The 16997-nt window shown below is 35.8% G+C and overlaps 1 long non-coding RNA gene and 1 other non-coding gene across 3 annotated transcripts in view; both read left to right on the forward strand.

Moving 5' to 3' along the window:
- LOC141582042 (uncharacterized) overlaps positions 1–16997 on the forward strand; it is a 628742-nt gene that overhangs the window by 299677 nt on the left and 312068 nt on the right. The gene's annotated exons all lie outside the window — the stretch shown is intronic.
- On the forward strand, positions 2168–2312 carry LOC120368493 (U4 spliceosomal RNA). The gene has a single exon (XR_005582604.1). It is a non-coding gene; the product is annotated as a U4 spliceosomal RNA (small nuclear RNA).

A 16997-nucleotide genomic window follows, 5' to 3' on the forward strand; every position in this document is an offset into this window, starting at 1 on the left:
TAGAATTTTCCTATGACTACTCAATAATACTTGTGAACAGGATGTGAGTTGTTATAGTAGGATCTGCAAACAAGGCTGCCAATTCTCCTCAACCCTAACTAAGACAGAGATAACTGAGGTTTTTAAGGGGCAAACAAATAGGGAACAACAAAGGACTTATGGGGAAATAAAAAAGGGAAACAGAAATGGACTAGGGGGCCACGTGGAAGTGAAAAAAACTACAGAAGGGTAGGTGGAAAATTACTGCAAATGGTTTGGCAAGATGGGTTAGGACAATGTATTATTTTATGGTTTGGAAGTACTGTACATTCTTGAATGAAGATTCAGTACAAGTCTGGGGTCACTGTTAGGGACATGGCTTCCACCTATAACAGGTGGAAGTCAAGCTAATATTTGGTCAAGTCTCTGAGCACAGTATCTGGGGAAGTCTTTTGTGCCATATGGGAGTTCATGTTCTTACCCTTCTTGCAGGTGACCTCAAGTCCTTCTTCATGGATGAGATAGAGCATAAACTCTTGGCTTCTATACCAATACATTCATCACTGGGGCCAAAGAGGTGTTGCCCTATTTAAATTTTCTACGTATTTTACGGTTTTCAGGTTTGCAGGTCCCATGGTTTACTTTTGGGTTCTAGTTCCATGTGAAGAAGTTTGAGCTCAGAGAGCCCTCAGATGTTTCTGTCACAATGGATAAAGCTCCAGATATAAGAATAAAACTGTCTTAAAATTTCAGACACCACCAAATACTCTGTTGAATGCAGTTGTGGGAGTGACCCCAGCCAATATCACAAAGGTATGGTTCTAGTTTTACTTACCTTCCATCTATCCAAGGAGTTAGCAAAATATACCTATGGGACAAATCCAGCCTGCCTCCATCTTCTTTTCGTAAATAAAGTTTTTTTGAAACATAGGCATGCCCATTTGTTGTATGTGCCATTTATGGCTTGCTTCATATTACAATAGAGTTGAGTGGTGGCAACAGAGACTATATGACTTACAAAGCCTAAAATATTTACTATCTGGCCTTTTATAGAGACATTTTGGTGAACGTTGCTTGTGAATAAATGAATACAAAGTTCCCTTAAAAGGATAAATCATACTGAATAAAGTATAGTGAATTATTTAGGGTAACTCTAGTTTCTATAAACCCTAATATTTTTATAATTTAAGCAAAATTAAAGTTTCTGTGTTGTTCACATAACAGTTAACAAGTTAGAAAAGCAGTCTCTTTCCACACAGTAATTCAGTAAACCTGGTAAATGGAAAGTCTTCAACATGCAATTTCTGAGTAACCCTAGGTGAGAAATAATGAGCCCAGGAAGAAGAGTAGAACATGATATTTTGTGAGAGGATAGCAGATCCTGTCACAGATAGTTTTATTACCACTGGTATAATTTTATTAACAATCATACTCTTTATGCAAATGATTGTTCTAGTTAGTTTATTAAGCTACCACTTATTCACACGAATTTTTTAAATAAAATTCTTCTACCAGATACCAAGGTGAGATAAATGACACTTTGGTAAGCATCATGATTTTGGTAAAAACTCAGAGAAGAAGGCAAATAACCTTTGGGTCATGGAACATTTTGAAGGGAGGATGGTTTTTACATTGTGGGACTTATGTTATTCAGAAGAAGCACTGAATTTTTTAGGATGTTCATGAGAGAAGTGACCAGAAAGAAAAGAGTAAAGGAAGACAAAAGAGGAATGTGAGGTTCTGGAGGACAATATTTGCATCTTTGTCATGGACTGCTCATGGCACAAATTTTCAGGGATTGAACAGAGTGTTCTTGAGAGGTAGCATTGTGAGGACACCCTGGAGAAGGAGCCAATCTCCTTTAAGGCAAAGTGACTCACTTTCTTTTTGAAGTTTCCAAAATAATATTAATAGCAAAAATGATGGAGACAGTAGATTACAGAGCTCTAGAATTTCAGTGATAGAAATGTGAAAGCCATTAAGTTGAAAGTACTTTCTTCTGAAAGATTAAGCTGTAGTTGTGTGGTTATAAATTCTGCATACTCATTGAGTTTTGGGACTTATTGAGATTGAGTCTTGGAGGAAAAATAAGCAAAAGAAAGATAAACTTGTTCCTTAAAAGGTAAATTTCTTTAAAATTTTAATTTCAGGGGGAAAAATGTATGTCAGATAAGAAATTAGCAATTGTAGCTTGGCGCAGTGGCAGTATCGTAGCCAATGAGGTTTATCCGAGGTGCGATTATTGCTAAATGAAAACTTTCCCCAAGAAATTAGCAATTTTAAAGAATCCTTCTATGTCTAGAAATTTAAATTTCCCAACTAGTGCATGTACCAATTAAATATCTATTGAGCCAAAAAAGTAAAAGCTAAGGTATACTATATTCTCTCAAGTCGTTTAGACACATCAGTTCACAACTTAAGACAATACATAGTAAAGGAAAAATGTGCAGGACTCATTGCAAATATATGGTAAATTCTCTGGGGGAAATGAGAGGATTTGCAAATTAGTTATCTATTGCTAAAATAATGCTGCATAGCAAACCACTTGAAAACTTAGTGGTTGAAAACAATTATTATTGCTCACAAGCTTATAGTTTGGCTAGATGGTTCTTTTCATCTAGGCTAGAAATATCTACTCTTGGTTGGGCTGATTCATGCATCTTCAGTCAAATGGTGGGCCAGCTGGAGTTTGATGATCTAGAATGGCCTCAACCTGGATGACAAGGCTCTGCTCCATATGGTCTCTCATCCTCCAGCTGTGCTTGTGATTTTGTTCTTGTAAAGAAGACAGAGGGGTAAGGGAGAGAGGTCCAGGCTTTAAACTGGTATACTGTTATTTCCATTACATTTTACTGTGCAAAGTGAATCACAAGGTAGGCTAAGTTTCAAAGGACAGGAAAGCAGACTTTACTTTTCAGTGAGGGAAATGTGAAAGCCACATGGAAAGGGCATGGATACAGGGAGATGGAGAGAATTAGGGCCATTTTTGCCATCAGTTTATTTCATGGAATTTTATCAAGGAAATCTTGGTAGGGGAAGGTACAACTTAGCTTGATCTATGAAAGTAAGGGAAAGAATAAGGGGCATTTTTAAAGGCAAGAATAACAACATAAATGAAGCCACTGTGGTAGGAGATTAATAGAAATGAAGAGTTTTGGTTGTACAGCATGTGATACAAATTATGCATGTATTGAGCTGCTTAGGGGGCTGAACTGGCTTATATTTTGTATAAATTAGAATGCCTGTACAGAATAGACCACAAATTCATCAAATAAGATATAGAAATATACTCATACATCGTGTTTAAATTTCTGCATGATGGGATGCGTGTGGTTGTTTTTATTTGCCTTTTTTGCCTGAGGACAATGGTGCTGTCTTCTTTAATTCAGCATCCATTGTTTACCCCAGATAAAAAGTTTTCACTAGCTCCATTTTATTTATGATGTATACCGGGGCAACAGATCGTAAATACCCTTACACATTGTTTGAGAGCAGGGTGGTCAACACTATCAGCCTGTTTAAAATCTCAAACATTCAAAGAAGTATCTTTGAGAGTTGTGCAGAGATATAGGACAGGCTCTATTCCCTGCCAGAGAAGTGTACCTGAACGTGAAGAAGGAACGGAATTCTCTGTTTTAGAAGTTCTCAAGCTTTTTCATCTTAGGACTTGCTCACATTGTTAGAAGTTTGAGGATCCCAAAGAGTTTCTGTTCAGGTTCTTTCTATTGAAATTGACTGTATTTGAAATTAAAATTGAGAAAATAAAAACAATTTACTTACTAATGCATTACAAATAATAGTAGTGAACAGAAGCAGTTAATGAAAAATACCAAACTTCTTTCCATAAATGACATATTTCTGTGAAAAGTAACAATATTTTTCGAAACAAGGAAAGTGAGAAAATGTCATTGTTTTACATTTTTGAAAATCTTTATATCTGGCTTAATAGAAGACTAATTCTCTTAGCTGCCTCTGTATTCAATCTATTACAACATGTTATTGTGGTTGAAACATATAAAGAAACTTTGGCTTCATGCAGACCTTTAGATGGTAGAGGAAGAAAACTGCAGAATTCCTGAAAGGGTCTTAAGAACCGTATTTAGAAAACTCTTCTATGTGAGAGCTCCATAAGATTTATCATGGCACCTTTCAGAAAAAAAAAATTGAGAATGCAAAAAGAACATATAACAAATTGTGATTTTTTTTTTCTCCCCAAAGTGGGCTATTCACTGTGAATTTTTTAAATAAAAGAACACCTATTTCCTCTAATTTATTAATTTGTTATAACAACAACAACAACAAAACACACTGTGATTTTTGGGCCAGTGCCCCAGATCTCTTAGTCATCATGCCAAAAATGCAACAAAAGAGAATGTTAATCATGGGAAAAATTTCAAAGGATCTGACCAAATGCCCAGGATGAACTTGATAAAACTGTGACCTTACTCACATATAGCTTATTTCATAGTCAAGGAATATATTTTTTTCACCACTCAAAAAATTCCAGCCAATTTCATTGATATTCTTTCTTGTTCCAGAAACTTCCTCAAAGTTGACCTTTCATTCTCTGGTGACCTGGGCAAGAATTTCTCAGAAACCCAAAGCCTGGCTGCTCAGTTGGTTTGGGAGTGGCATTTCCTAAAGTTTTGATTGGAAAAAAACCCTGAAGTTCTAACAAATTCATGTTTAAAGGAGTGAATTGAAGTTTCTTTGCCAAAGGCCATATGCAAAGTTTATTACTAATTCTTAATAAAAGCAATGTAATTGAAGGAGAATATGAAAGTGAATTATTAGTTCTGGGTTTAAAATCCCATTATATGATCCATATATTTCTGCTCCACTTCAAAAAGTTGTGAGTGATATTGGTATGCATGAAACCCTTATGGTAGATTACATATGATCGAATAAATGATTTTAAATAATAATTTTATGATCCAATTATAAAAATACAGAAAATTTAAAAATAAGACAAACACAGAAGGAGAGATAATCACACAGTCTTCTCCAAAAGCTACCACTCAATTTTTTTGCATTTAATTTTATTGGCATTATTAACAAAAACATATCACACACGGATTTACAACTTTGCCTTTTGTTTTAGATATACAATGATTTTTTCTCCCTTACGTTAACCAAAGAGATCGTTTTTAGAAAAAATGAAACAGACAGCACATATGGGGAGATGGGGGTCTATGTTTACATGTAAACAATGACTTAGAAAATTTGCTGAAAGTGACCTCAGAGGGAGAACGGGGAAACTAATCCCTTGGAAGCCTTAGATCCTCCCAGGCAGCTGTGGCTCTGCATTTCCTTCCTATTAAGAGGGATGTGTGGTTTGCATTGTCCTCCTGGGAGAATAATTCTGTCATTTCCATTAGGAAGATGATTTATTGAGGGCAGTTCCTTTTTAGGACTGAACAGGAAAACCAGCGTTGCAACCTGATGGTGCTATTTCCTTTGTAAAACGCTTCAGTGCCGAAGTTGTAGCAATTACCTTGGCCTTGAACTGAATCACAGACACCTCTCTGATCCCTTCTGTAACCTTATCTGGTAACACAAAATGGTAACCACTGTGTCCTTTTGGTTTGAGGTGGGTGAGAGTCAGGGAATACAACTTCCGGATTTCTCATAAGAGAGCCTCTAGCCCTGGAACAGATATCCCCCAAGGCCATCCTGGAGCAGCCTGGATGCTGAGTAGGGGTTACAAATGCAGATGCAGTTGTTAAAGGGAATTTGACTACAGCTGGAAAATAATTTTCTAAGAAGGCATATGGCAAAACATTTTGCTTCCATGTACCAATATTTCTTCATACCTCCTTTATTCCTCATTGAACCTCAGGGAATATTTAATAGTTCAGTCCTTCTTTTAAAGGTATGGTGAAAGGCAGCATCACCGCATCCCAGCAGAGGGCAGTTTCCTCAAGCCTATAGTACACCATGGTAGGTCTCATTCATTGCTCAGATGGTGGTTGTTCACACCTTGTTCTTAAGAAAAGCAAACTTGTATTCAGTGACCTGGTTACACAGCAGGTTGGGTTGTGCTAAACAGTCATTCAAACAGATATTTCCTTTAGAAAACTAAAGTGAATACAGTTGCAGTTTGCAGAAATAAGTTTCACAATGAGAGTAAAGCGATCTGGGTAGTAGTCTTGGATTTGCCACTAAATAGCCATTGTGCTGGTGACATTAAGCAAGTCATTTTAGCTCACTTCTGCATCTCTGGTGAGGGGTTTGGGAGAGCACGATCTAAAGATTTTAGATACAGTAGAATTTTCATATACTACTTCTATAACCCTGATAAAAGTATATTTTGAAGCTGAGAGTTTGGAGTTAAAGAAATAGAGATTCTTTTTTAAAGTAATGCTAATTCAGGTAGTTTAACCAGTTCACAATATAAGCTTTATAGATTATCTCCCTTCTACAATACCTGAACTAAATCACGTTATATATTAGAAAAACTCAATTGGGAATGACTGTGAGAGTGAGAAGAACTGATTTCTGGGCCTGTGTTGGCTTTTCTCTAGCTATCTGACTTAGGTGAATCATCCCAACCTTCTGATTTCCAGTTTTCTCATTAGCACAGTGAATGGGTTGAATTAGATCAGTGTTTCCTCCAAAAGGACCTGTGATTAAATGAGTTTGGGGGAAAAAGAGGTAAAGATAAGCAGGGGTCTGTACTGCATTGATACTGAAACAATTTCCACAGAATCATCCAAGACAGATTTACTGGGAGCTGCCTATCTGGTAAGACCTTTTCCAGGGTAACCTGCTTTAAACAGAAAGCAACTGGTCAGCCCGTCATTGACCAATCAGAATGATGCTGGCTGCAACTCTAAAGTGGCTCTGAGTCCCCCTGTATTAGTCTGTTCTCATGCTGCTAATAAAGACATACCCAAGACTGGGTAATTTATAAAGGAAAGAGGTTTAATTGACTCACAGTTCCACATGACTGGGCAGGCCTCATAATCATGGCAGAAGTGAAGGAGGCAGAAAGTCACATCTTAACATTGTGGCAGTAAGGAGGGCTTGTGCAGGGAAACTCCCACTTATAAAATCAACAGATCTCGTGAGACTTATGCACTACCATGAAGAGAGTATGGGGAAACTGTCCCCATGATTCAATGATCTCCACGTGGCCCCACCCTTGGCAGGGGGAGATTAGTACAATTCAAGGTGAGATTTGGTTGGGGACACAGCCAAACCATATCACTCCCAAGTGGCATCCGATATTTGTTTCTGGATCCTGGGGAATCTGGATTCTCCTTCGGTGGTTATTTATCAGTCAGCATGGAAGTATGTCAGTATTTTCATAACTGGTATGGCCATAACTACCTGTACACGCTCACTTCTGCACTGTCCCAGGTTGTAGTGCCCTCTCTAACCTTGTCTCACAAAATATGATCCAGGACCAGCAGCAGCAGCCCTGGGAGCTTGTTAAAAATGCAAATTCCTGGATTCCACTCAGACCTTCTGAACCAGAATCTGCATTTCTGCAAGATCCCCAGGTGATTATTGTGTACTTTACAATCTGAGAAGTACTGGCATGCAAAACAGGTCTGGTTTATTTAAAAGGCACAGGGCTGATGTGCTGATGTCTATAGGTAGTCACCAAGGGATGATATTTAAAGTGAAGCCTCAAGCTTAGGAGGGGAAATAGCTTGAGCCCAGGAGTTTGAGACCAGCCTGAGCAACATGATGAAACCCCCTCTCTCCAAATATGCAAAAATTAGCCATTAGCTAGGTATAGTGATGTATTCCTGTGTTCCCAGCTCCATAGGAGGCTGAGGCAGGAGAATCACCTGAGCCCAGGGAGGTCAAGGCTGCAGTGAGCTGTGACTGGGCCACTGCACTCTAGCCTGGGCAACAGAGTAAGTTAAAAAAAATTAATTAAAAAAATAAAGCGTAGTCTCTTTATAATGACTTGGCATAGAAGCCCTTTATGATGGAGCATATTGTGAATGAGTGGTCTGTGAAATTTTGGAAAACATTGAAAAAGATGATATCTGATGTTCTCTCTAACCCTAAAATTCAGTGATTCTGAGACAGTTAAATGTTCTCACATTTCTCATTTGTTCATAACATTCTTCAAATTAGTTCTAATATAAGTTGGATTTACCATTTCCTTTGGGCACTCAAGTGTCAATAGTGATTGGGGATTTTTTTTTTTTTTGGAGAATTTTGATTTTAACTTCTGAGATACTAAATTGAGAAGGAAATGAAAATAATCTGGAACCCAGACAATACGTTTTTATAGGAGGTCAAAGGTTTTTTTTAAAAAAATTATTTATATCTTATATTTCTTTTACTGTAGCGAAATACATATAGCATAAAATTTACCATTTTAACCATTTTTAAGTATATAATTCAGTGAGAATATGTACCTTTACCATGTTGTGTGATTATCACTGCTCTCCAGAGCTTTTTCATTATTGCAACTGAAATTCTGTATGCATTAAACAATAAATCCCCTTTCTCCCCACTTCAGCCTGGGTAACCTCCATTCTACTTTCTGTCTCCATGAATTTCACTATTTTAGGTACCTCATATGAATGAAATTATACAATATTGTGTCTGCCATCTCATTTAGCATAGTGCTTTCAAGGTTATCCATATTGCAACATGCATCAGGATTTCATTCTTGTACATGGCTAGATAATACTTCATTTTATGTATATATCACATGTTGTTTATTCATTTATCTGTTGATAGTTGGGTTTCTACCTGGGTATTGTGAATAATACTGCTACAGACAATAGTCTGTTTGATTCTCTGTTTTTCATTCTTTTGGATGTAGTATATATCTAGTTGTGGAAATGCTGGATATATGGTAATTTTATGTTGAGGCTCTGAACTGTTTTCCATGGTGGCTGTAGCATTTTACATTCTCACCAATGATGCACAAAGATTGCAATTTCACCACATCCTCACCATCAAAGTTTTTAAAGAAAATGTTTATTTTGATTCATTCTTGCTTGAGATTTGTTTTTGCAAGTTTTCACTGAAAAGAAAAAGATACAGTAGTTCTGGCTAAGTCCAATGACTCATTTCCCTGTTGGATGGCAGGCTGGTAGAGCATGCCCTTTTTCTGGTTTTCTATGCTCCGGGCTGGTTAATGTGCACGCTTAGCTGCTTCACTGTTTCTCTGTGGTCTTGATTACCCAGGAAAGTTAACTCTAAGGAGCAGATCCATGTCTTCTAATAATTTGGAGTCTTTTAAGTGGGTTCTTTTTTTTTTGTTATACTTTAAGTTCTGGGGTACATGTGCAGAATGTGCAGGTTTGTTGCAAAAGTATACAGGTGCCATGGTGGTTGGCTGCATCCATCACCCAGTCATCTACGTTAGGTATTTCTACTAATGCTCTAAGTGGGTTTTTGATGAGCTCCAGGCTCTATCCTCTCAATTCAAAGTCTAGAAATTTGTTTTCCATAGCTAGCTTTGAAATCATGGCCAAGCCATTCAACCCACAAGGATTTCAATTTTTTCAGTTGTAAAATGATCTCAAAGTTTTCTTCCTCTTAGGTGGGACTTGCTACATAATTTGTGGGGCAAAATGCAAAATTAACATGCAGTGCCCTTTGCTCAAGAAGCAAATAAATAAATTACTGTCAAAGGAACTTTGGGAACTCACTAAAAAGGCAAATGCCCATGTCTTCTTGCATCCCTGCCTTCCCAAGGGGTTCTGACTGAATAGGTCTGGGGTGAGACCAAGGGGTTTGCATATTTAATAAGAATGCCAGGTGATTCTGATTCAAATGTTTGGTGTAACAGTGTATTCAGACTTTTAATTCAGCATAGGGTTTTGGAATTTATCTCTTTGTAAAACTGTACCTAAAATTTAATATAAAGCCTTTTCATGTAAAATATTTTACTTATAAAATGCGATAAGGGCAATCGTAGCAACATAAATTTATGAATACAAATGGTAATATTTTTGGTGGCAGACCGAATATATAATGAAACTTTATTGGTGGGAGATTGTGATTCATTGTATAATTTTTCTGGCTTGCTTATCTTGGAATTTATTTATTGGGACAACAAAATTTATACTTTTAATGAATTTATTTTCTGATGAATTATTTCAAAATATAAATTTTATAAAGTATCTTGGGGAACACTTTTTTAAAAAGGTTTAACTTTTCATACAAATCAGTTTTGGGTAAATAGGAATAAAATACACATTTCCAGCCAACTAAATGTTTGCTTTTTCTGAGCTTTTGCTTTCTGTTGAAAAGATTTATAACCTTAACAATTATTTTAGTGGGATCTAGTGGCTAAAAAGACAAAAAAAGAGGTTGAGGAATGAAACATTGCTGTTTTTATAATAGAATGACTTTTGTTGAATACTTCAAGAACTTTGGATTTCATCAAAGTTTCCATTTCTTGTCAGATGTCTGAACACTAATGATTCTCAGCTTTTTAGGGAAGCCACAACTTTACTATGTTGCCATATTTATTTTAAATGGACTTTTTAGCTATGTATTATTAAGTGCTAATTTAAGAAATAATATTTGAAATTAATTTCTTTATTGGATTGTAAATATTCCTTTACATTTAATCAACCTTTTGGAGTTGTCATTTGCTCCAGACTCAAATGTATCAGTCAACATAATATTCTTTTTAATGGGATTTTAGAACGAATATTTACCTTATTTGTGAAATTTATTTAAAATAAGGTATTTGGATTCATCTGAGGCAAGTAGATAAGTGTACTCACATATTTTGGAATGGGAGTCAGAGAGATTGAAAATAGGTCTGTTGGAACACAGTATCTCATTGATCATGTTTATAGCTCCAACTCTGAGCAACAAAACACCTTATCATATTTATTAAATGAAATTTGATGTTCCTTTGATTTAATATTGGGGATGCTTTAAATTTGGTACTGAAGGATTTGGCATAACAGGCAATTCCAGGCCTCCCAGACAAAGGGCTGGATGTTGCCAAAGTTTTTAGAATATTTTCTGAGACTTAGCATTGTGTTCTGAGCACACCCAGGGTGTTTCCAAAAAGGCAAACATATAGAGCTTTGAGGAAATTGTCTGGGTAATTCATGACAAAACAACAACAGGAACACTGATATTGAGGAAAAGAAAGGGATAAGGCCTGAGTTAACTAGACTATATGTAATCTAATTAATTAAATGATACATGTTTCTATACTTAATTATAATAAATTACTTTGATAATCAATTCTTTATGCTCATTTTATTTACTCACAGCTGTATATAGAAATCTCAGCATCATGGATCCTATCAGTTTGGCTAAACTGGAATTATACAAAACATCTATTTCTCCATTTTGTGCAGGTACAGAGCTAGTCCCAGGGAAAGTAATGCCATTAGATAACTTCTTAATCTTGTCTTGTGACTCTCCTACCTGTCTCTCTTCCAGCCTGTTGGATATTTGCTTGGTTGCCTGTATTTCCTGGTATACTCATTCCTGACGCTTCTGCATTTTACTTTCTCCAAATTGTAGAGATGACAGAGGTGTAAGAATCTTGCCTCTGTGAGAGGATCTTATAGCTTTATGAAGCCGATGCTTAAGGCAATTTTGACACTTATGCAGAGAATATTGAAAATAACAATACAACAAAGACAGTAACAATTATACTTTACGTGTTTCAAATATTAGAGTCTTGACTCTGGAAGGGATTTTATAGATCATATAGCTCAGTTTCCAATTTGAGATATGAACTTTCTCCTCAGCATTAATATAACAATGTCTTCTACTTCCATTGGGATATTTCTAGTGTGGCAAAACCCATAGCTTCCAAACACTCTATTAGAAATGTGTTTTCTTTTATTGAGCCCAAATCTATTTTTCTGTTACTTCTGTCTATGGGTGTGTGTGTGTGTGTGTGTGTGTGTGTGTGTGTGTGTGTGTGTTTGCAGGTCATATTGAATGGTTCTAATCCCTTTCATGGCTCAGCCTTTGAAGGATCTAATGAAATCTATCCTATGCAGTGTGACTCTGCTTTTCTCCAGGCTGAATATTTTCAAATCACCTCAACTCTTCATTACATTGCACAGATATGGCTCATGTTTTTAATACTTACATATACATCATTTCAATTTATTGTCCAGTTAGATTTTAGATTTTAGAAGTAGGTGAGGGTCTGTAAAACTCTACGTTTACAATGAGAAAACTGAGATGCAAAAACTTTGTTTGAAAGAGAAGTTAATCGATACCCACCTGCTTTTTGTGTTACAAGTTTTCATTGCCATCCGTTTTTTAATTAATCATTTTAGAAAAGGAGCAGTTTTATTTTTGGCATGATTTGAGGTCAGATTGTGATGTTAAACTTTTTAATTTTCAGTTGTTAATGTTTAATCAAGTTTTTCAGTTTCAGGAGTTCCTGGATATTAAGCTGGTGAATCTTAAGACAAGGATGTGAAACAAGCCATCAATTTTAGTTTTCCAGTGATATTTAAGAAACATATTTTAGCTACATATTTATACTGCTAGAAAATTTTCTAGACTCAAGTTAAAAAAAATCTACATATAGCATTTCCTCAAATGAAATGGTCTCTTTTTGCTGTATTCTTCTAGAGCCTTGATTTGTACTGCCTCTTTTTCTTTGTACTTAGAGTTTTAGAAAGTTTACTAATGAGCTCAGAAGTTTCCAGTCACTTATACATGATGGGATAGAGAAATAATACAGTTGGTCTCTTTTTAAGGAGAAGGTGTACTTTCCCATGGGAAAAATGCTTCTACCTGAGAGGTACAATTTCATTTTGTAAACTCTACCTTCTAAATGTTACTTTTCATGCTGTAATGAATTCAAGAGGAAACTCTACCCTTTCCTCTAAATGACTTATGATGTAATGCCTTTACAGATTAAAAGCACAATTTGACTAATGGGCTTCATTCTTACTTGTAAGGTTTTATACATTTCATCACGTTCACCCTATTGGACACACCACACACTACATAACTTGTTCTAAAAATAGGCTGTATGAAAAGGGTTGATTCAAGAATCAGAGGTCTCATTCTAATCAAGTTCTCAGCTTGGAATTTAACCAGTAACAATGCTAATTTATAATGTTATACAGATACTATTATGGTTAAGTAGAGCGTAAAAAAATGCAAAGCATTGACAGCATCATGAAATTGCTTAAAGTAAATATTGTCTCTATAAACTGTTAGGTTGGAAGCAGTAAAATCATCAACCCGGGGGCAAAGTAAGCCCACTTGCAAAAATGCCTATTTTCTGATATGCTATCTTGATTTTTAAATGACTAAAAGTTTATATATTTTTTGATAATAAAGAAATCTATTTAGATAGCTAGTCATATCTTTTGAATTAATTGATCATTAAAGCTTCTGGATAAGAAAGAAAATTTAAAAAATAAAAGTAAAAGACAAATGAGGATGGGAAGAAGGAGACAAGAAGATGCATTAAAGTTTTAGGAGAAAATAATACAATAGAAACACATTCTGATTGTAATAAAGGTATTTAACATCATTAATTTTTAAGTCTAATAACTACCTATGACTTTAGGAAAAACAAAGAAGCAACCAAACATTTGAATAAAATTAATTAAGGTCTTAATATCCCTAGGCTCATTTCATTTTTTTAGGTAGCATATCCTGTTTTTGCAATCACTTGTTAAACATATTGTTTGGGCATAAAATATTGCATATTTAGAAATTTAAGATGCCTGTTCCATTTTGCTCAATTTATGGAAGAATTTCTTCAATTTAGACAGATGAGGTTCTGTTACTTCAGAAACAATTGAGCAAAGTGTCCAGTTGACTTTGGGGGAGCAAAGGGAGAAGAAGTCCAGTCTGGGGTGGTCATGGAACAAGATGAGATCACCTAAACAGCAAAAGATACAATTTTATAAAATCCCAATGGGCTTTTACAGAAATGAAAATTCATACTGTATAAATATGTTTCTAGGAGAAAAACTGTATATTTATTTATTTATTTATTTATTTATTTTGCCAAGCTTCTGGAGCTTAAGGGAAGCCAGAGCTTTAGCTATAATGATTTCACTTCTGTACTGAGACAGATGTTTATAGAATACTATCTTCCACATTCTTGGCTGCCCCTCTTTTCCTCTATTCCTTCTACCCAGCTTGCTGAGAAGTTTATTTAGAGAGTTCATTTTTCTAATTATTATATTTAGCATAATTAACATATACTTAAGTTTCCACAAACGGGCAGCAGTTAAAGCATGAGAATAATATCCAGTTAATAAGATGCAAAATTAATAGTATTTGTCCAAGAAATTTTCTAGTCTTAGCTACTATGAAGCAGTTGCTGTTTATATTGAAAGGACTTTTTTAAAAATCAGGATTACAAGAGATGATGACCTAGATGTTCCTGTACAAGGACATGTGGGTAGGGATGTTCCTGCTTCCCTTTAATACATTTGGAAAATTAGTTCTATTTATCAGAAAGAATATGGAAATTTCCATAGAGAGATGATAGCTTCAGAATATTAATTGCTTATTAATAGACCAATCCCAGTTAAAACAATAGAAAACTCCAGGAAACTTGATTTATGAAAAGGGAAAACCCCACCTGTCCCCTCCCATTTTTATGGATCCTTGGGAAGGGTGTGGACAGGAAGGGGAATGACAGGTGTTCACTGTATTTACTAGACTGGAATATAAAATTGAACACGGTGTTCACATCTAAGCACTAGTGGTAATGATTCCATTATATACTGACCTTTAGAGGAAGAGATAAAGGAAGCTGTACAGTAAGTACTTGGGTTCTAAGGCAAACAATTCCCATTCCAAAATACAGACTTTCTGTACAAGATGTGGCTTATTTCAGAGAACCACAGTATTAAAAAAATACAGAATGCAAAGGTCATACCAGGAATATGACAAGAGAAACTAGTGTCTACACACACACAAAAATGACTTGTTGAGAAGCCAACACAACATTCTCATAACATTCTAAGTATCTAACTTCCATTTGTGCCTCTTTCGATATTGCTCCGTTATATTCCAAACAGAGCAAATTAACAAACATTGAGAGGTGGTCCTCCACTTCAATTATTTTATAATATAAGACATTTATAAATCTAATACTTGTCAACCAAAAAGCAATTTGAACTACTAAGCTACTAGGCTACTACGTAAGGTACACATTATACTCTGGAATCCACAAATCTGCATTTTAGTATGAGAACTTCATTAACTTTGAGCAAGTTATTTCATCTTTACTTGACTGATTCTTTTTTGTAATATGGAGATAATTACTAAGATAATGTATAAGAAATGGCTCTGTGAACTTAAAAGTTTTCATGGTATTACTGATCCTGAGGACAAAACTAAAAAAAAAGAAAAAATTGTCACAGAATCCGGTTTGTTTATCCAGGAAAGGGAAACAAAAATGAGGTTGGCTCATTTGGGGAGCTCAGAGGCCTCTGTCCATGGTAAAAATGGTGTAGGGACTTGGCATTAAACAGTTATAGCAGCTACAAATTCCCACCTGAAAACATAATTTTAAATATAGCTTCTCTATATCCCAGTCTAAGTATTCCAGCCTCCTTTCTGCTAAGAAAAAACTTGATTTTCCAATTCAAGTTAACATAATCACTCTGTATTTACATTTATCAATTTTGTGTTTAAATATTATCATTCAACTTCTCTCTTTTCCATTTGTCTTCTATCTTTTGGAAGTGATCTGGGTCCCAGGAGATGGGTTTATGTGTCATCCTGACTTTCAAGATATTTGACTGTATTACAGATTTGTAAAAGGTATCCAGCACTTTCAGTAGCTTCATTGTTTCAGACTTTATCTGTCTTGGACTTCAAAAGAGAAATCTCTTGCTGTTACTCAATGTTTGGGGGAAGAATATGGTAAATGAAAAAACCACAATAATAAACAATTAAACATAAACTTCCTTGGAGGAAAGATAATTTACTCTCTTTCCAAGTCCACTTAACCACAAGATCAGGTTAATGATGCTTGAGGCTGAGAGCCTCCGCTGTTAATTCCCTGAGATGAACCTGACCTGGGGGAAGGAGAGCTATTTCAACAGTTCTGTCATTGCCCTGGAGATGGTGGAGTAGAGCCATAAATATGGTGGTAGAGACAGCAGAGACAGTTAACAGTTGGGACAGCCAACTGGAAGGTACAAGATGGCAACAGAAAGAGCTCACTTCCACTTATACTACTCTAGTTCACTAGGATGGTTCCCTCAGAGACCTGGGAGACCCAAATCAAGGAAAGCTTCACACGTGAAAAATAGTTCATGTAATTAAATTTGTTGTATGATTCTTCTTTTCAAACAGAGTATTGTTTCTCAGTGGGAGCTGATTCAATTGCCGTGTGATTCTTCTTTTCAAACAGAGTAATGGTTCTCAATGGGAGCTGATTTTGCCCTTGATTTTGCCCTCCACGGGACGGGTGGCCACAACTGGGGATAGGAGGTATGCTATTTGCATCTAGTGGGTAGAGGGCAGGGATGCTACATATCCTATGATGCACAGGACAGACCCTACAGTAAAGAATTATCCAACCCAAGATGTCAATGCTGCCAGCGGTGAAAAACCTTGACTCAGAGGACGATATTTTCAAGGATTAATGTTCATTCTACTATATGTCTAATGGGATGGGATTTGAATCATAAGATAACTTTTTTGATCATGTCAGGCAAAAAAATGCCTACTATGAAATTTAGCAGAAGCTCAGGTGGTCAGTTAATACTATGTCTGCTTATTGTTTTAGAAGTGAGCAAGAAAAACAGTAGTGATTAGATTGTTTTACATTCTGAAACAATCAGAAATCACTCAGGCCTAAACATTTTCTAACTTTGGCTGCTTATCAAATTTACCTGTAGAGTTTAATAATTCCCCCCAGAAATTCTGATTCAGTTGTTCAGGTGTGGAGCTCATGCATTTAGATTTTTTAAAAGATCTAGACAAGATTCTAATTCACGGTAAGGGTAGAAAACCACTGTATCATAGTCACATTAAGAAAACTAATGTGATTTAAATAACATTCTCACTCTTGTTTCTCTGTTTACAAACTGCTGTTTAGTGGTTTTAATTGA

Source organism: Saimiri boliviensis, chromosome 18, assembly GCF_048565385.1.
Source record: "Saimiri boliviensis isolate mSaiBol1 chromosome 18, mSaiBol1.pri, whole genome shotgun sequence".
NCBI classification, from domain to species: Eukaryota; Metazoa; Chordata; class Mammalia; order Primates; family Cebidae; genus Saimiri; species Saimiri boliviensis.